At 34.1% G+C, this 21,179-nt stretch overlaps 1 long non-coding RNA gene across 1 annotated transcript in view; it reads left to right on the top strand.

Moving 5' to 3' along the window:
• The window catches only part of LOC120595537 (uncharacterized), a 33,516-nt gene extending 12,627 nt beyond the window's left edge, over positions 1 to 20,889 (top strand). Inside the window, exons 2-3 of the long non-coding RNA XR_005650892.1 lie at positions 11,469 to 11,671; positions 20,480 to 20,889. This is a non-coding gene — a long non-coding RNA (uncharacterized LOC120595537). The remainder of the gene's footprint in view (positions 1 to 11,468; positions 11,672 to 20,479) is intronic.
• Positions 20,890 to 21,179: the final 290 nt, after the last annotated feature.

Here is a 21,179-nt window from a genome sequence, read left to right as displayed (position 1 = left end):
ACGTACAATTCTCACATATGGCAGTTATGGCTGATGATGAGAGTGTGCGTGAGTGAACTCTTACAGAACTGTCTATATCTCTCATATCTTTCAGATTTTATTCTGCCTTATGGATTCACCTTATCACCTTTAGCAGAAAGTGCATGCCTGAGCCAGGCTCAACTTACTTAAAACAAAACAAAACAAAACAAAACAAAACAAAACAAAACAAAACAAAACATTTTTCAGCGTTATTGCAAGTGCCTGGTCCACATTGGGCACTCACTGCGACATCACATAACTGTCCTGAGTTTTTATTTCCCCACCATCGTAAGCTTCTGGAGGGAAAGAATTGGTTCTGACATCCCTTGATATCACTTAGCACAGAATAAGGTGCTTAATAGATGCTTAATAACTATTTTTAACTAAAAAATCCTTTATCTTTTGTAAAATGGAATTGAAATTCAAACATGTTGGTTCTCAAATTTATCGTTCATAAGAATTGTCAGAGAGTTTGTCAAAAATTTGGATGAATGGTTTCTGCTCTGCAGATATTCTAATTCAGTGAGTCTGGAATGGAGCCCATAAATTTTCATTTTTAAAAAGCATTATAGGTGATTCTATTGTAGATGGTCTAAAACTGAGAAGTAACACCCAAAGATATGAGATGATTTGCCTAAGCTCCCCTGACATAGCCGGAAATCAAGTTCAAGTCTGACTTTATTTGGATGTTAGAAACATTTGGCTGACATTTCTGTAAGTAATTATGCCAGCTCGGTGGATGTTCTCCTCTCTTACTTCTTAAAAACTTCACACACCTGGGACGTTTAAAAATTTTTTTGCTACTCGAATCTTAGCCAAGAGACCTTATATCTTGGATATACTTGGTTCTTAGTTTTTGAGCAGGGTTTTTTTTTGCCCAGTTTCAGTTGGATTATATTAATTTTGAAAGTGGACAAACCCTTATGCACTGTTGATGGAAATGTAAATTGATGCAGTCACTATGGAAAATAGTATAGAGATTTCTCAAAAAATTAAAAATAGAACTACTGTGAGATCCAGCAATCGTACTTCTGGGTATATATGTAAAGGAAATGAAATCACTATCTCGAAGAGAGAGTTTCACTGACATGTTTATTGCAACAGTATTCACAAAAGCAAAGTTATGAAAACAAACTATCAATGGATGACTAGATAAAGAATGTGTTCAAATACATAGTGAAATATTATTTAGCCATGAAAAAGAAGGAAATCCTGCCATTTGTGACAACATGGAAGAATTGTGATGGCATTGTGCTAAGTGAAATAAGTCAGATAGAGAAAGACAAATACTGTATGATCTCATGCATATGTGGAATCTAAAAATGCTGAACTCATGGAAACAGTGTCAAATAGTGGTTAAAAGTGGCTGCAGGGGAATTGCAGTGATGTTAGTCAGAGTACAAACTTCCAGTTATACGATGAGTAAGTTCTGAGGATCTAATGTACACGGTGACTGTAGTTAACAATACTGTATTTAAATACTTGCAAACTGCTAAGAGAGCAGATCTTAAATGTTCTCACCATGAAAAAGAAATGATAATTATGTGACAGGAGGTGTTAGGTAATGATTTTACAATATATAAGTGTGACAAATTAACAGCTCACATATCTTAAACTTACGATGTTATATATCAATAATATCTCAATAAAGTTGGAAAAAAATTAAAACGAAGAGAGTCATCTAAAAATTTCGATATATCCTTTTTGATTCCCACATTTTTCAGAGCATTGATAGAGTAGAAGTGTTGATTTGAAATGAAATATATTGCCACAATGTTTTTTATTTGAGATATTAATTATTTAAATGAATATATACTGTTTCTGTCTACAGAGCTCCATCAGTAAGTGATTCTGTTTTCATTTCTTACCTCTTGTCAACAGTAATGACATTCTGAAAAAAGAAAATAATGAGACTGGAACAGATTTTATTTCAAAAGGAAAAAAAATTCTCACATTTAGTAAAAGTACATCTCAGTTTAGAGGTTTCCATTTGGTATAGAGAATATGTGTGTGTGTGTGTGTGTGTGTGTGTGTGTGTGTGTGTGTGTGGTTTGTGTGTCATCCTTCAAAATATTTGAGATACCAAGTGCCTATAAATCATGCTTTGTGGAATAGAGGGAATACAGTTGATATGTACTTTTTTCCCCCCAATAAATTTTCTGTTCCTTGTATTTTGGTTCAGCAAAACTTCCAGGCACCAGTGTCTCCTTAGTCTGATAACTGAAAATCTCAATCTGAATTGGATGGAGGGTCTAATAATTCTAATTTTCACAACCTTGCTCTAACTTATCTTTTATCTCTTCTCAGGCCAGTGTCCTAACAGGACCCAATATGAGAATATAGAATTACTTTCCTTTTTTTTTGAATACATACATACTTTTTCAAACCTCATTTTACTTGCTGTTCTCTTTATCTGACATACATTTTCTCCTCTTCTGGGTTAGCTTAAACCCCTTATGTTCTTCAGAGCCTAACGCTACTGAAATATGACCACTTCCACTACTAACAATCGCAACAAAAACAACAACAATAATTATTTACAGAGCAATTACCTTGTGCTGGGGAATGTTTCATCATAGCAACAATTCTACAACGTAGGCGTTCTTAATTCTTATTTTTCAAGTGAAGAAACTTAGTAAACCAGAGAGATACAGTGACCTCTTTAGGTCATGTGGAAAGTAAGACTGAGAATCAGTATTTGAACTTCATACAACTGAGTGTGAAGTCAATGGTTTTAATCACAGTTTTCTGATGTACAGATATTCCCAACAGGCCAAAAGCTCATTGTTCAAATATGACTATAGATACTATCTCATCAATGTCTAATTATCTCACTAGATAATAAGTTCTTTGAAATGGAAACTGTATTTTAGTCTAGCGCCTGGATATAATACATATTAAATAAATATTTTCTAAATGAATTGGCTAAATGAACATCCCTTAGATCCTTTTGAAATTCACAAAAAAAGATTTTGAATTTCTGGACATATTTTGGTCAGCAGTATTCATAGTTTGAAAATAGATTCCTATATCCAGAGTTTTCCTGTATCCTACAAAGAGTCCTGAAAGTCACAGATTTGGGAATGAAGTTGGTTGGCGGAAAAATACTTGGCATCACTAATACTTCTTTGTAAAAATTACTGCTCTTACTGCACATGGTTACAACTGCAGTTAGGACTTTTAATTATTAAAATGAGATGTATACTCATTTTACTTCATCTAGAGATAAGTAGACAATATTTGTTATAAGTAAAGGAAAGATGAAATTTTTCTTTGCTGTTTGATATATCTGATATCCTTTGCTAATAAATAGTTATATTTTAGAATTGAGTGACTATATTGAAAAATCCTCTTGCTTGTTGAGTGAGTTCTAAAAGGTTTTATGTCTGACATGATTATAATTTTATACTGGACGTAAAAGTTTCCAAAGATTACAAATCGTGAAACCTGATGTAGCGTATCCCAAGGCAAAATTTTTGGGAAATTTCGCCTCTATTACTATCTTTGTGTTTCTACCTTATGTTTTATAGATTTCCATTTTGATTGATTCCAGTATGGAAACAATTCTAATTTCCTAACACTCTTGATGAATAAAATCCACCTCAGAATGATTTTTATATAGCAAATATTAGGTAAAAATTAAGTTTTAAAAGAAGAGACATAGAGAGAGAAATAAGAGAAAAATATGTCAGGAAGCTTTGGTCTATAATGGGGCTCACAGAAAGCCCCCTTTAAATCAAATGACAGTGAATATAACATAATTTATAGGTGAAAACTTAAATATAAGTTTTTGGGACCACGAATATTTCGCACAATTCTTTGCTAATAATAGGCATTGGGTAAACTTTTGTTGCTGAATAAATAAAGTGAAACAGACAATTCAGGGCACTTTTGCAGATGGATGTGAAGTTTGGAAGAACTTTGGTTAAAATGGGGAAAAAAGGTGAAACAAGAAATTTGGTTGAGTGAATTATGTGTCTTAAATGCTGGGTATGGAGTTTTGGACTTCATTTACCACAGAACGAGGAGCCATGCAGGCTTCTCTGCAGAGAATTATCATGATTAAAGCAGTATCGAAGAAGATGAATTTAGTGCTAGTATGTAGTGATGAGGCTAGAAAAACTCTGGGCATTTAACTAGAGAACAATTATAATAGTTTAATTGAGGTGCTGAGGGATAAAATGGAATGAAAGATGACATTTCTGGCTATGAGGTCACAATCAAACAGAATAAAATCAAAAAGGGATTCTTTAAAGTAATAGAAGAAAAAAGCTGGCATGATTTCATTCATTCTCATTTATACCTGCAGCTGCTTCAGAACATTTACCATGTGCCACGGTGCCCTGTGTCTACTAAAGTTTGAGAGATGAATGAGATCATGTATTTGCCTCCAAGGGAGACAGAAAACCAACTTTGCAGTGACATAAGTTTTCTCTGATAATCCTCATTTTTCCTTTGAGTTTGTGCTTCATGGTGTTTAGTTATAAACTGACCGACCGGGATCAGGGTTAGGTCTGTGATGTGTCACCTATGTAAAGGAGTTGGCCTCTAGTTGATTTAATAGGCATTTTTCAGATCTTATTTACTGCCTCAGGCTCCCTGGCTGCTGTTTAGCCAAGGATAAAAGAACTCAGACAGTTGAGAAGAAAAGAAGTGAAAGAGAGGGGAAAGCATCAGACCCCGCAGACACACCTAACCGGCTAACTTCCAAAACCGTCCAGCCGCTTCCTCAAGCTTTGACGAGGCATTAAGGTCTTGTTTTCAGGGACTGAATGCTTTTTAGGTGGGTGATAGATCTTCTTGCCAGCATTAAAAAAAGAGAATAGAATGAACCCTCTTAGCCTACTGCTGTCATCATTTCATTTTGTTTGAACAGCAATCAACTGAGAATAGGGTTCAGGCTTCTAAAAAGAAGGGAAAAAAATGTTTCTTTATTACTCACCAGTCTCCGGGCTCTGTCAGCAACACTGAGAACACTTGCCAAATAAAATGATTTAGCAAGTGGAAAGTTGTTTATAAGTGCAGTTTCTACCCCTTTCTCCATGAAAGTGGATGACGACTCAGACACCAGCAGTATCTCAGGGTGTAAATGAGATTCTCTGGGTATTTCTTCTTGGCTTGCTCATTGGCACAAGATGGAGTCCAGTGCCAGTGTTGCCTTGGCTGGGTTTTTGGAAATGCTCCAAAATGTGCAAGAAAGGACATGGATGAGTGCCAGGTACATAGTAGGTGCTCAGGTAGCTCTTATGGAAGGCTATAGCATGTATTTCCTCATTCACATCTCCTTAAGCTCTCTTTTCAACCACTGCAGATACACAAAAGAACAAAAGTGACATTTGGAACAAAACAGAGTGTTGAAATGAAGCAAAGCTAATCATGTGGGATCTCAGTCGTTAAGAATACACCTTTGTAAAATAAGCCGTGTGAAATCTATCTATCTATGCATAGCTAAAGTGGATATAAACATATATATTTTCTAAATTAATTAAACAAGGAGGCCATTAGACTGAGGTGGCTGTAATGCAGAGGTAGCCTACGTAAGCACACCAGAATCTAAGCCTATAAATGCCTCAAGATTATGAAATCAAACTACTAAGCAGCCAACTAGGCTTTAAGCTATCAAATAATTTCCTTTCTTTGTTTTTGAACCTTTTCTGTATAAGTTTTTCTCCCGACTCCTGTGTAGGAGCACTCTTGACCACTTCTAGCTTGGCACTGCACCATTGAAATTGATTTTTGCTCAAATAAACTCTTAAAAATTTTAATATACTTCGGTTTAAGTTTTAACAGTACACACACACACACACACACACACACACACATATATATGTAATAGCCTCTTTTATGAAAAATTTTTTACTGAAAAAAATACTTAATCACCTTTCCCAAAATTCAGAAGCATTCTCTGCATATCTGCATAGTAGTTGCTGGATAAGATCAACTGAATAAATTAAATGTATTCATCCTCTTTTTATTGTTTGCTAAAACACTGGATAAAACTAGTGGACTAATTTTAGACATTTCCATGTTATCTCAAGTAATATATCTTACCACTTTTTTTTCTTTTTAAATAACAGACTAGTGTTTCAAAATTATATGCCATTTTTGATTGTTAGTATTTACTTATGATTTTAATTCTTTAGACATATTTTTAGTCCAGTCTCCTTTTACTCTGATATTTAAAATTAAAAAAATTGCACATTAATGAGAGGATACAAGATTATAACACTAAAAATGACCTTCAGATGTTGTTCATTTCAGTTTCATTTATCCCAAACGATCACGTAATTGGATGTGCAGGTTATATATCTCTTCAGCAGTGTGTAGGATATTCTGAATTTCTAATTATAATTAAACTAAAGTTATGATTCTTGTTTCTAAAAAGAAAAACAAGGACATGTAATAATATCTGCTTGATGAGGGGCTTTTTCACGCCTTGATATGAAACTCTCATGGCCAGAACAGCTAATTATTTCCTGAGTTATTACACTAGACATATGAACCTGACATTGGATCTCAACTTCCATATTCCTCTCAAATTTTAGTAGACAGAAAGATTATCCAAGGGGCATTTTAAAAATGCAAATTCCAGTATTCTCTCCGTAGAGGTTCTGGCTTTGTAGGTTTGGGGTAGGATTCTGGAGTCCGCATTCTTTTCTGTTGTTTTGAGGGATTCTCATAGTACCCTTTGAAAAACACTCTGCGCTTTCGAACCTGCTTGAAAGCCAAATCTCTCTCAAATGCTCACTGTTCCAATATGCCTGCTACTTCTCATAATGTTCACTCTCTTCTGTGCAAACATAAACGTCATCAAATTACATGCTAGTTCAAAAACATAGTGATTCATTTTTATGGTTTTCATATTGTTATGTATTTCATTATTGTATTTCATATTGTTATGTAATTCGTATTTATGAATTTAGGAGCAGCCTTAATGACTTTAATTTCTTGGTTTAAAATTCACATATGAGTGAAGAAATTTCTCAGGGATAACTCAACATTTCAATAAAATGGTAAATAATCACCCACCATTCACAGACTTGACTACAGCGTTTTAGAAATGGAGGAAAAATCTACAGAGTTTCTTCAGGAAAGAAGAATTTGGGGAATAATCTAGAATTTATGCTGGACCATTTTAGGTTGTTCAAAAGTGTTACTCATTGATTAAAATCAGTAATGTGTCTTTATTATTTTTCGGTCTTTCAAAAGTTAAGTTTAACTTCACTTGAATTAATGTGAAGATGAACAATGTGAAGGAAAATTTTAAAAGGAGCTTCTTTTTGCCAAAAAAGTACATGTGGCATTTGTAGTTGAAATACCACCTGCTATGTTTTATAATTTGAGAGACTTATAAAACTGAGCTCCCTCAAACTTTCTAGAAGTATCTACATGATTTCTAGAATATTCTGGACTGGCACTGTTCAATAGAACTATATACAATGACAAAACTATTCTATATCTATACTGTCTAACAGAGTAGTCACTAACCGCATCTGTGCTTGAAATGGCAAGTGCGAGAGAGGCACTGAATTTTTTATTTTATTAAATTTTAAGTATTTATATTTAAATAGACACATGTGACTCATAGCTACCAAACTGGGTGACATAGTTCTAGATAATATATTCAGAATTCATCTATAGCTATATATTTAGAAATTACATACACCAAGCCCATACAAAATTCCAAGTCCTTAAAAACATAACTGGAATAGTGGTTATTAAAGTAACCATCCAAGGAGGAGGCACTCAACCCTTAGGTCTTTATTTTCCCCAGTGGAATAAAGAGGAGGTTAGCCCAAAAAGGTTTCCCTAACTTCAGCACTTCATGATTTACATCTAGATTGTTTCTAGGTACTTAAAATGAAGAACACAGAGAAATTAGTACATTTTTCTTGGCTTGCTGATGCTTCCTATCTGCAGATTTTCTTTCTGTGGGCTTTTCCATTTTTATAATTTCAGCTATCATCTCCATGGAGAGACACTTCACCTCTACATCTATGCATATGACCTCTGACGTACTCTTATTTTACAATTACGATGATTTAAGGTCATCAATTTTTTGGATATTCTACTCTTAAACTCAATGTAAATGAATATGTTATGTACTGAATCGGATCCCACCTCTCATCTACATGTTGAAGCCTTAAAGCCTAGTACCTCAGAATGTGACATTATTTGGAGATAAGATCTTTTAAAAGGTAGTTGAATTTACGTGAGATCATTAAGGTTGACTCTTGTCCAATATGGCTGGTATCCTCATAAGAAGAGGGGATTAGGACACAGACACGCACTGAGGAAAGATCATAGATGACACAGGGAGAAGATGACCATCTATAAACCAGAAGACTTGGAAGCAACCAGCCCTGATGGCATCTTGCCCTTGGGCTTCTGGCCTCCAGAACTGTGAGAAAATAAATGTTGTTTAAGTCATCCAGTCTGTGGTACTTTGTCATGGCAGCCCTAGCAAACTAATATAATATCTAAAACACTAATATTTTTCATCAGATTTGTATATTATCTAAACTTTTTTTATTTTTATTTTTTGTTTTCCTTAAAGGCATAAGCATTTTATCCATTTCACATTATATAAATAAAGATTTGCAAAATGTGTCATGGTTTTAATTTATTTATTTTTGTTGTAAAATCAAAGTACTACTTTATTAAATGAATTATTTTATACAATATGAACATCAATAAAATCATAATTATAAAAAAAAAATTTGTAACAAGAATGGACTGATTTTAAGATTTCCAAATCAGCGTCAACTGTGCATTTACACAGAATTGTCTTTCCATGAAACCCAAAAGGGAATAGCATAAAAATGGATGTTTCTGTAGCCCTTTATTTTTGCCGATTGACAGTTCGTTAGAAAAGCAGCTGGAAGTTTGTTACGTAAGGTCTGAGACAGTAGAAGAGTCAAAGGTGTCATGAATTCACCTGTAAACAACTTTATGCCTGAACATCAGCCAATTCTGAAGGAAGTGGAGTCTAATGTGTCATGATTTTTAAAGCACCAGCCTTTGGTGTTTCCATTTCTTATTCCTTACCTCCTGTCCTGTTTTTGAGACACCTCGTTTTTCTTTGCTTTGCTGCTGAGATTCCACCATTTTGGAATTTCTATTTTCCTTTTATGCTTGTTCTAGTTTTAATTAATTTCTAAGACCTGGTTCACGTGGTATCTGAATTCAGGGTGAGCTACCAATGTTCTATATTTCCATTACATCTTACGTAGTACTCTGTACAGCCTCTTTACTTGAGGACAGGGTCCCTGTCTTATTGATTAAAAAAAAAAAGTCTTTTCAATTTCTCAGCACCATGAGTGTTCCTGGTATTTAATAGGAACTCCATAAACATTTTTGGAAATAAACATGTAATAGTCTTGACTCTTTAGGTCATAAATTCCTTGATGGTTGTTTTTCTCATGTTTCTTCAAATATTCAGTGTTCATTGAGCATTTACTATGTGCAAGATACTGTAATTGTAAACCTTTCACTTCACTTGGTCTGTATACACAGCTTTCGTCAAACTGTTTTCTTTTTGCTGGATTGTTTGGTTGGGTAACCATTCAAGCATAAGAAACATCTGCTTGATTGTGGCATGTTATTTAATACTGATTAGAACTCAACTACTTCTGGGGAAAGTGGGTAACTGTGATAGTCGCATTTGTTTTGAGATGCTGTGCTCTTAAATGTATCTTAGCTTTAAAATGTATCTGTGTTCTTAAATGTATTTTTCCTCTGATTTTTCAATCTTGAAATAAGATATATAATAATAGTTGATTAAATTCAAAGAAGACCTAGATCATTTGAAAAGTCAGAAAAAAGTATCACTTTCAGGCAGGCTGAATTCAGTCTATTAAAGTTAGATTTTATTTTAACTGCAAATGAGACCATTTTGACCTTACCATACATTCATAATATCTCTGAGCTATATGTCCTAAAAAATTTAATTGAAGATATATTGAGAGACATATATAGTAGTGGTCTCCTTTTATTTCATAATGTGTTTTTTTTTTCTTATTTGACTTATAAACATTTCTGAAAAGAAGAGGTCAAAATAGAAACGAAGGCAGACCTGAGAAGTAATGGTCTCTGTCTCCAGCTTCTGTCAATTGAAAAGCACATGGGAATTTCCCCAGGAAATAAGATAAAATAGAAAATTGGAAACAATAAAAAAGAAGAGTCAAACTTCATCTCTCTATTCAGTTCATATCGGACATACGGCCACAGACACCATCTGCTTGAAATTCTGTTGATTTGGTAAATAATTTCAAAAAATCGTGAAGTATATCTGTGCCTAACTATATCCTCTTCATCCTCCCTCAACAGAAGGACAAGAATAGTCTTGATGGATTCAGAGTTAGGATTGGGGTGGGCGTGGGGAGTTATTTGAATTTATTATCCATTTCTGTCTTCAACATTACACTGTATCATTAAGACATAAGAGCCTTAAGAGGACTTCTAGTACAATTCTCTTAAACAGATGAGAGAAAAGAAGCCCAAAGGAGTTAAGATCTGAGACTAAAACAGATGTTTCCTACTTCATCCATGAGTGTCATTTTCACCATTTAGGAAATTATTAACACTCATTTAAACTGAGCTACTATTATATGGAAAGTGGAAAGTGGAAAGTGAAAAGATTGTGGTTTCTAAGTATCTAGGTACGTTTCTGCTGAGGTCACAGAACTAGATATTAAAAATCGTAATAAGTCGATGAGGTTGGCTAATGAAAAGGTTAATGAAAACAAAAAAAATAAAATTGAATAGGGGAAATATTTTTATTTTATTATTTATTTATTTTTGGATTTGTTTATTTATTTTATTACTATGAAATATTATTGAGGTGACATCGATCAACAAAATACAATGTTTCAAGAGTACAATTCAACAATGTCATGTCATATATATATTGCATTGTGTGTTCATTGCCCACAGTTAGATTTTTTTTCTGTCACCACATATTTGACAAATAGGGAAAATATTAAGTTGGGCAACTTTGTTTATAAAAGTTCAACTCTAAAATTGCAACATATTGCAGACCTTATAGGATAGTGTCATCATTAAGATAATGGTGGAGTCTGGCAGACCTGAGTTCAAATTCTGACCAAATCTTTACCAGCTATGTGAAATTGATGAAATTATTTAACTTCACCTATCTCAGTATCCTTATCTTAAAATAACTCTCTTACAGTAATACATTCACACACATGAAATATGCTTAGTATCATGTGATAGGCAGCCTTTGAGATGCTCCTGAATGACCCTACTTACTGATATGCATATCCTTGTATAAACTCCCCCCCTTGCCTATGGGCTGTACCTAGTGACTTGCTTCTTCTAATCAAAGAATATGGAAAAGGTGAAGGGATGTTATTTCCATGAGTATGTTATGAAATGTTGTGACTTCCATCTTGCTGAGAGACTTTCTCCCTTATTGATTTTGTCAGAACAAACAACATGTTGCAGAGGCCCATGTGGCAAGGAATTGAGGCCCTCAGTCCAACGCTCAAAGAACTGAATTCTGCCAGCAATCACGGAGTGAGTTTGGAAGCGGATCCTTGCCGAGTGGAAGCCTGATTGCAGCCTTGTGAGCAGCGCTGAAGCAGAGGGCCCATGTCTACCATAACCGGACTCCTGACCCACAGATATTGTGAGATAAGTAATATGTGTTGTTTTTAGCCACTGAGTTTTGGGGTAATTTGTTATGCAACAATAAGTAACTAGTGCAAACAGAGCCTAACACAAAGTAATGGGGTAAATGGTAAGGGTAGGTGTTGTTTAAGAAAGAGTTTCAAGAGACAGGAACGAAAAAGAAGGTATTGAGGTCCTTCCTGGGAGCCATGGAAAGACTATTATAAACAGAGAGAATAGTATAAGTGTAGATCCTAAAGTTAATCTCCTAGTATTTGAGGGAAAAAAAAGGAAGGATATCAGAATGACAGGGAGGATGGTGGTCGTAGGGGCAAGATAAGGTAGTGTCTTATAAGTGAGAGAAAGAATTTGGATTTAAAAAAATGTGTGATGGGAAATAAAATAATCTGGCTAATATTTGACTGCTATGTGAATAATTGAATGTATTTGTGTTTGTGGTGACGGAGCAGGAATGTTAGCAGGGAGATTTGTCTAGTGAAGTAATCCAGTCAAAAGATGATGGTGGCTTGGATTCCAGTGGCTAGCAGTGATGATGAGAAATGGTACAGGATATATTTTGAAGGTTTCAGTAACAAATGTTTTGAAGGGTTGATTGTAAAGTGTCATAAAAATAAAGGCATCAAGATGACTTCGAGGGTTTTGGTCCAAGGTATTATAATATGGAAGGCATAGTGGGGAGTCACAGGTTAAGGGACAGCATAAGGGTTCAGTAGATACCGAGTAGACATCCAAGTAGAAAAAGTGAGAAAGCAGACTGATATGAGTCTGGACCTTGAAGACATAAATCTGCTGTCATCAGTATGTAGAATGTATACATGGGCCTAGGGTGTCTATATACAGAGAGGACACCTGAAGCATGAAGCCACAGGCCATCCAGTGTGAGTGGCAGGAGGAAAGTTCACTGGGGATACTTAGAAAGAGCAGCCTCTGAGGTCCTTGGAAAACCAGGGAGTATATTTTCCTAGGGGCCAAGTTAAGACAGCTATTCTGTTGTTCTCAATTTTCTGGATCAATGGTTCTTGTACCTGAGTGTGTATCACAATTATCGAGAGGGCTTTTAAAAACATGGATTGTTAGGCCCTACTTTCCAGAGTTTCTGACTCAGTAGGTCTCAAGTTTGGCTCAAGAATTTGCATTTGGGACAAGCTCTCAGGTGATGCTCATGCTGCTTGTCCAGGGACCACGATTTGAGAACCACTGCTGTTAATCAGAGGTTGTCTAACTATGATCCACAGAATATGTGTGAACATCTTGTCCATTTTTTTTCATTTTTATCCATTCAACAATTTATTGATTTCTTAGAAAGTTAAAGATACCGTTCTCGGCACTAGGAATACTAAAAAATCCAGTAAGTAGAGGACTTGCATATAAACATGTTGTTTATAATGCAACATGGTAGGTACAGTAGGAGAGGTACAAACGAAGCAGAATAACAATATAGTGGTGGAAGAAGGGTCAGAGGAGCTTTTGAATGGGGGCATTTGAAGAGCCGGTGATGTTTTAACTTAGTCATGGGTAGGGGTTCTTCAGGTGCTCAGAAGGGACATGCATTCCAGGGATTAGTATGTACAAAGACATGAAGGGGTGACTACATATGGTGTGTTCATGAGATTCAGGACATTTCAAGGAATCTGACTTAGTGGATTATAGGGTTTTAAAGGGCAGTGGACAGGGAGGATGCCAGATATAGGCAGGTACATATTATTTGTATTTGCTCCATTGTTTAGCTTCTCAATAACCCATTAAGTCTGGAGTTTATAGAAATGAACAATGATACTTATTTGAAAACAAATATGAATTAAACCATTAGGGCCGTCCCAATCAGAGATTTTAATGACTCAGGCAATTAAAGTCATTAAAATTAAGGTTTCCTTCAGAAGTGATATAAAAAGCAACACAAACATATTATATGATCCCAATTATAGGAAATGTTCAGAATAGGTAAATCCAGAGAGACTAAAAGCAGATTAGTCGTTGCCAGGGGCTGGGTAGTGGTGGTGGAAATAGAAAATAACTGCTTAATGGGTATGGAGTCTCCTTTGTAGATGATAAAAGTATTTTAGAACTAGATAAAGGTGATAGTTGCACACCATTGTGAATATACTAATGCTACTCAATGTACACTTTAAATTTTATGTTATGTGAATTTAAACTCAATTGAAAATATTTTGGCATGATAACACAAATTTTAAACATAATATTTAAAAAAGTTGCATATGCTGTCAAAAATGCAGGTTGGGACAGTTCTAATTTTCACGTATATCCAGAGAGAAATGTCAGGCAATTTGATCTTACAATATAAAAGTTGTTCGTCATTAACCTGGTTGAACACTAGAAAAGGAAATTTTGATGAATGAAACAAAGCAACTGACACACAATATTGAAAAGCTTAGATAATTTAAATGAAGATAAATTTTCTCTTTTTTTCTCATGACATTTACTGACTGAAAGTCTGTATTGTAATCTGGAGGATTAATGTTGTAAAATGGCATTGCATTGTTTTTCATGTGACGCATAACAAAAAAAAAATCAGTTCAATATTGCATGTGCATAAATTGATTAATGCCAGGTTATCTCAGCATATAAACTACTTCCTGGAGGAATGCATTCATTTTTTTCTTAAATAGTATTGTAAAAATAAAAAATTACAATATTTTAAAATTATGGAACCATATACCCATAAATTTATTTTATATTAACACCAACTATTATTATTTTGTTTATTTCTTTACAGTTTTTTAAAATGGTGTCCTATAAAAAAGAATCACAATTTTGGCTCTCAGAGGCAGAGAACTAAGTTTATCATACGTTTTGTCGTAGCAGAGTATATCAGAGGTTTGCGTGAGGCCTTTCTCATTTCTTTTTCTTCTCCTTCATTTTTATCCCCACTTTAATTTCACACCCCCACTCTTCCTTAACTATGTTCATTGAGATGTATGCATATACATTTTCTGGAAAGATATATTGTGCTGTTTTATTTATCTGTGCTTTTATTTTATATAAATGGTGTCACGCAGGACTCATTCACCTCACCCTATATTTTTAAGGTGCTTTCTTTATAACGCTATTCTTTCTGCACTTTGGTTCCCCTTTTGTGTGGTTTTTTTTTAATTTCAACTATTGTATTTATATATATTTAAGGTATACATCATGATGTTTTGATATCTGTATAGATTGTAAAATAACTACCATAAACTAATTAATATATCCATCACCTTCCAGTTACTATTTTTGTGTGTTGAGAACACCTGAGATTTACTTTCAAGTATACAACACCTTATTATTATAGTCACCATGCTGTACATTAGGTCCCAAGATTTATTCATCTTGTAGCTGAAAGTTTGTATCTTCTGATCATTATCTCTACTTTTCTCTCTACCTCCATCCTCTGGTAACCACCATTTTACTCTTTATTATTATGAGTTTGATTTTTTTCTTTTTTTAAGTTTCCATATACACATGAATCATGCAATATTTGTCTTTCTGCATCTGGATTATTTCACTTAGCATAATGTTTTCCAGGTTCATCCATGTTGTCACGAAAGGCAAGATTTCTTTCTTTTTAAAGGCTGAGTGATATTTAATCGTATATATAGTTCGTATTTTCTATATCTATTCATCTGTTGTTTGGACAGTTAGGTTGTTTCCTATCTTGCCTATTGTAAGTAATGCTGCAGTGAACATGGGAGTGCAGGTGTCTCTTTGAGATAAGAATGTTATTTCCTTTGTCTATAAACAGAGTGGGATTCCTGGATCATATGATAGTCTTATTTTTGAGGAACTTCCATAATGTTTTCCATAGTGCCTGTACCAGTGTACCAATCTACATTCCCACCAACAGTGTACAAGGGTTCCCTTTTCTTCACGTCCTTGCCAATGCTTATCATCTTTTGTCTTTTTGATAATAACCATTCCAAGAGGTGTGAGATATTATCTCACTGTGATTTTAATTTGCATTTTTCCTGATAATTAGTGATGTTGAGAATTTGCATATACCTGTTGGCCATTTGTGTGTCTTCTTTGTATGTCTTCAGGGTCCTTTGCACATTTTAAAATTTTTATTCTTGATATTGAGTTGTATGAATTCCTTATATATTTTAGATAGTAACTCCTCATCAGATATATGGTTGGTAAATAATTTCTCCAATTCTGTAGGTTGCCCTTTCATTTTGTTTGTTTTTATTTTGCTGCGCATAAGTCTTATAGTTTGATATATTCCCACTTGTTCATTTTTGCTTTTGTGCTTGTGCTTTTGGTGTCAAATCCAAAAATATCATTGCCAAGATCAATGTCAAGGTGCATATTTCCTATGTTTTCTTCTAGGAGTTTTATACTATTAGGTCTTACAGTTAAGTCTTTAATCAATTTTGAGTTGTTTTTTGTATATGATGTATAAGGATCCAATTTCATTATTTTGCATGTATATATCCAGTTTTCCCAAAACAATTTATTAAAGAACTATCTCTTCTCCATTGAAAATTTTTAGCACATTTGTCAAAAATTATTTGATTGTGTAAACATGGGTTTATATCTGGGCTCTCTAGTCTTTTCCATTGCTCTACACACCTGTTTTTATGTCAGTACCACACTATTTTGATTGCTATAGTTTTGGAGTATAGTTTAAAGTCAGGACAAGTCTGGTTTTCTTTTTCTTCCTCAAGATTTCCTTAGCTATATGGAATCTTTTGTGGTTTCATACAAATTTTAGGATTGCTTTTCCTATTTCTATGAAAAATCCCATTGGAATTTTTATAAGGATTGCATTGAATCTGTAGATCACTTTGGGTAGAACAGACATTTTAATAATATTAAATCTTTAAATCCATGAACACAGGATATCTTTTCATTTATTTCTATCTTCTTCAATTTCTTTCATCAATGTTTTATAATTTTCAGTGTATAAATCTTTCACCTCTTTGTTTAAATTTATTTCTAAGATTTTTATTCCTTTTTTGTTTTTTGCTATTGTAAATGAGATTGTTTTCTTAATGTCTTTTTCAGATAGTTTGTTGTTGGTATATAGAAACACAACTGATTTTTCTATGTTGATTTTGTATCCTGAACTTTATCGAATCCATTTATTAGTTTTAACAGGTTTTTGTTAGTCTTTAGTATATAAGATGATGTCATCTGTGCAGTTTTATGTTTTGAGTTTTATGTCCCTCTCATTTGTGCAGCTTCTCTAGGGTCAAACGCAGGGGCAGAGACAGCATCCCATGGTAGTTTGCTATCTTGTCTGGCCTCCTAATATTTTTACATAGGTTTTTTTTTTTTTTAAACATAGCACATCTATTGTTTTGTAATGTTTTGTTGTCTACTTAGCACCTGTTATTTCTATTTTAAGGTTCATAATTATGACACAATGAGCTTAATGATTATAGAATACCTACTATTGGACATTTGGGATGCTTTCTGTTGTCCCAACATTAGTAGTGACATTAAATATATTGAATTGTTATAGCTACAAAGCTATTTTTGGATACTTTCCTTTTTTGTTGTTGTTGTTTCCTAGTGTTCTGAAAGAGTCAAGGCAGCTTTCTGAAGTACTTTAAATTCTGGGAGAATCTGGCTCTTTGTGTCTGATTCATTTTCTGAGTGGGTGGTGTACTGCTCTAACCTTGTCACTGACAGGAAAGTTCAGATTTCATACTGTAAAGAGAGAAGTCTGTCCTTGTAGTTCACTTTGACTGAAGCGTTTGCCTCCAGACAATGATCGTGCACACTCTTCCATCAATACACAGATACTTGCTGGTGTCAATTCTTCTTTGAACAGAAATCACAATTTCCTTTGTTCATCTGTGCTATTTTTAAATTATGGCAATTCTTATTTAAAAGCACAGGTTGTGTTCCAGATTAATCCTATTCAAATTTGGTAATGATGGTTATACCATTGAGTACAATCAAAATAATCAAATGAAAGAAAAATATTTATTTTCTAACTTATTTGCCCAAAATGAATGTTAAGATAACATGGCTTTAGTTTTTATATAAACTCATAGCATTTTGGTAAGCAAGATCTGAAAATAGTTTTGTGAATCATCATGGGAGGAAGTTTGATTTAAAAAGGATGTTAGCAGTCATTTAAGTTGATCTACCACACAAAAGCAAACTCATTTATAATGTGCCTGATGGCCTATCAGTTTTTGATTAAAACCCTTTCATGGCTAGAAGATTACTATCAGAGAATCCATTTATTCTTGGACAGCTTTAATTAAAAATTCTCTTATTTTTTTCTTGAATTGAAACCTGTCCTTTTAACATCTCCTTAAAGATACATCGACCTTCTTTTAGAGCCATACAGAGAAAGACGTATTTCTCCTTATCATAGTTCTTTGAATATTTAAGACTTCTTTATGGTTTCCTCTTAGTTTTCTCTTTTCTCTTCTTTAAGATAAATATACCTATTCTATACAGGATTTTTTTTTTTTTTAAATTTTAAAATGATGATGTCTATATCCATAATCATCTCAAACACTTTCTTGGATATTTTTGATTTGTCCATGTTCTTAAAATAAGGGTTATGGCAGAAAACAGTGGCTCATAGACACAGTGGAACCACTTTTCGTTGCTGTGATCTTGACTTGAGATATTTTGCTTTACAAATATCTTAGAGACTTCTTTCAAATTTTATTATCATGTGAGATTTCCCTGTGATATACCTATAGATACTTGTTATTTTCAACAGTCTTATCCTATAACATAGCTGCTGAGAGATGGCACCTTATTTACCAGAGTTAGGTATAAAATTTGTAGACATTAAGCTTTTTTATTGGGACTATGTCATAAAGCCACAGTGCTTGCAACAGGAAATTTAGTTTATAGTAATAGATAAAAACATTGTCATTTATACCTGAGAGCTAATCTTTAATTGCAGCTTGAATTTCACAGCCCATAATGGGAGAACATGAAATCAAAACAATAATTTATCAACACACAACAACTAGAAATAGGCCGTGTTGTGTGCCTAGAAAATTTGTGGTCTAATTATTTATAAAACATATCAGACTTAGACTAAAAGGGATCTTATATAACACACCCTCCTAATTGTACAGGTGACTGACCACTCCTAATTTATCTCAACTACCTGGGAATCATTTGTATTTTGAAAGATTATTTGAGAGGTGATTCTACTTTTTTACATTTTTGTTTTATTTTCTTGTAGTTCCTACTCTACACAGATAATTGTTTTGATCATTTGAACATCTTGATTAGTTTCAATCAATCTGTCTATTTAAAGAAAACAAAATCACTTAATGTTTAATAACATTTATTATTCAAGTTAGCCACAAGAGTCAATCTAGCAATCCCCTGAAGCTGTCATAATAAAATTCTGTGGTATGCTTAGTGGTTTGTCTTTTTTACATGATGAATTATATTTTAAGATTTTTTAAATTGTGAAATTGCTTACAAGTATAATATGTTATACCTATCTCCCATATAACCCAGTTGAAGAAGCAGACAACATTATAGTGCCAGAAACACCTTACAAGCTCCCCTTTCCCCTACTGTATACATCTCCTGATTCAACCTTTTTTCTTAAATGTCCCATTGAAATACAATCTTAGCTTTTGTGATAATCACCCTTTTACTTTTTTTTTCTGGTTTTACTATTTAAGTATGTCTCCATAGGCAATATATTGCTTAGTTGTGCCTATTGGGAGCCTTAGTATCAATACCATCATATTTTATATATTTTTCTATGGTTTGCTGCTTTTGTTCAACACTGTGTTTGTCTTACACATACCTACACAGGTGTATGTAGTGCGTTTCACTTATTTTTTCTGCTGTATGAATATATTATAATTTATTTATTAATTGACACACAATTAGACTATTTTTTGACTAGTCTAATTAATTAGACTAGTTTTTGCTTTGTTTGTTTTTGTTTTTATCTATTAAAGATGATGTTGCTTAGAATACTTTTTTATATGTTAGCTGGTGCATGGATGCAAGAGAGTTCCCATTTTTCGGTTTGTATTTACTCTTTGTGTTTTCTTCTGTAAGAATTTTCTTTATATTATATTATGAGTTGTATTTCTCTTCTCTCTCCATCCTGAATGCCTAAAAGAAAATACTCAGAGGTAAGGAATTTTATAATTTTTCTATAAATATTATTTAAATATATTTGTTATTTAAATATATTTTTACTACACATATTTAAAACAAGAATTTAGGTTAAATTCTCCAAAAAATAAAATCCACAGCTTTGGTTAAATTTAAATTTTGTTATGGGAGTTTTTCTTTCTTTTGTATTGCAAGTAATGAAGATTACATTAAATTTTATTTAATTCTCAGACATATATCTTAAATAGTAAAATGGAGTGCTTTTGTATATTATCATCATTGAATTTGAGAAACTGACTTTTGAAATGACCCTCATCCATTTGTTATTATTTACTGAGCATCTCTTTGAACTAGATGTTGTTAGGTACTAGACACTAAATGGTTAACTGAGTCCAGCCTTGCTCTTAGTGCTGTGGTGTGGTTTGAGAGAAAGAATGATAGATAATCATAATAAATATGCTATGTAGGAGAAACATAGTCAAGAAAAATACAACCGTTGGAGTCCCAGAAACCCAAAGGAAGCCATCACAGTGTGAAAGGGAATCCTCCAACCTACTTAGAGAGTTAGATTTGGCTCCTAGAAGAAATGATATTTAAACTGAGATCTGAAATACAAGCAGGAGTTGCTTGCTTCGTGTAAGAGGGCTTTATATACCCCCGTCTGTTGTTCTGGTTATTATTATTGTTATTATTTTCGATCGCTATGGGTGAGTACTAACAGGTAGTTTTTGTCTTTTCTCAGAAGGCACACATAAGCATAATGGGGAAAGAGTCTAGCCCAATGAACAGAAGTCAGGCAGGAGCCCCAAAGGCCAAACTCCTCGACCAGGACATTTGCTTAGCAGCCCAGCAGCATCTTGATCCTTTTCCTTTGAAAAGAAAATGCCTATGAAGAGCTTTTCAAGCCTCACATCCTGCCACTTAGGGATGTGGTTCAGCAGGTTTGCATTAAAATCATGTTCCTGTACACAGTGGATTATGGGAGGAAAGCAGAAGAACTGTTATGGAGGAAAATATACTCTGATGTGGCTATGCTGCTAACGAAGACCAACAGAAAACGCATGAACACCTTCAAACACGGAGGAGGCCCTTTGTGGTCTCACCTGAAGGGTGGCCTCACAATCTATGAACATCTCTTCCTGTGCTTTCAGGATCACTATGAGCTGAGGTTACAGAGTTATGTCAATTGGCCTCACAGCGCAGTCCACTTAATTGGCTGTGATAAGGTAGGCCCCATGTCAGAGGAAGTGGTGGCCTGGATGTGCATGGCCTGCGATAGCTGTCTGCTGTACCTGGGTGACTTGTTCCACTGTCAGAGTGAGTTCCTGATCTTGGCCACCAAGGACATGGCAGAGAGATATTATTACAGAGTCCTGTCAGAGGCCCCATGCATGGGAACGCCCTTCGACCAGTCTGGAGCTCTCAGAGGGAGTAAGCATTAT

Source organism: Pteropus medius, unplaced genomic scaffold (assembly GCF_902729225.1).
Source record: "Pteropus medius unplaced genomic scaffold, Ma_sr-lr_union100, whole genome shotgun sequence".
Taxonomy (NCBI): domain Eukaryota; kingdom Metazoa; phylum Chordata; class Mammalia; order Chiroptera; family Pteropodidae; genus Pteropus; species Pteropus medius.
Note: the sequence above shows the minus strand (reverse complement) of the source record. Positions and strands in the feature narration are given on the sequence as shown.